Source organism: Chrysochloris asiatica, unplaced genomic scaffold, assembly GCF_000296735.1.
Source record: "Chrysochloris asiatica unplaced genomic scaffold, ChrAsi1.0 scaffold00446, whole genome shotgun sequence".
NCBI classification, from domain to species: Eukaryota; Metazoa; Chordata; class Mammalia; order Afrosoricida; family Chrysochloridae; genus Chrysochloris; species Chrysochloris asiatica.
The window spans coordinates 1,100,774-1,101,513 of record NW_006408964.1 but is presented as its reverse complement, the minus strand read 5'-3'; positions in this window follow the sequence as shown (position 1 = coordinate 1,101,513).

Below are 740 nucleotides of genomic sequence, written 5' to 3'. Positions count from 1 at the left end.
TCAGGAAGGACTTAAGGTATTCTGACTGTGTGTAAAGACCAGACATTAAGCATCTGCTCCCAACATCCCAGGGCTCAGCTTTCACTTCAGACCTTCTTTCTGTAGTGACCTTTGGAGATAGTGTCCTAGACTCCTATAAGGGGAGCAACAAAATGGTGAGTTCTGTAGGGATCTGGTTATGACGGAATTCAACTGATGGATGTGGGTTTGTGTTTATTGACAACTGGGCCATCTTTTCCCTCAGTGTGTGAGGCGGCTGTGTAAGTATTTTTTTGGAATCACCAATGAGTGAGGGGCTGTTGTTCCTCTGAAAAATAAAGCTGACAAGGCCCAGGGACAGAACCCTACCAGGCACCCTGAAATCCTGTTCCTCAATTACTAGTCCCTTTCTCTATGCAGATGTGATTCTTCAGAATCTAGCTGATGGAATTGCTTTCCTTATGTGAGTCTCCTGGCTGACACCAGGGAGGATTACCATCCCCACACTGGGCCTGGTGTCTGTGTAGAATGAGAGTCACCAGACCAGAGCTGAACCCTGGAACAGATGTTGATGCTGGATTGTGGCATCTGGCCCAGCAGAGCCAGCTCTGCCCCAGCTCTCTTGACTCCCCCTAAGAACGGAAGTGTTTATTCAGCAGTTTCACGTTTTAAATAATTTTTATTTGTAAATATGTATAGGGAAATTATTTGCAAAGTTTAAAATTTTAAGAAAGATGCATTTATCCCACCCCCATTTTTTT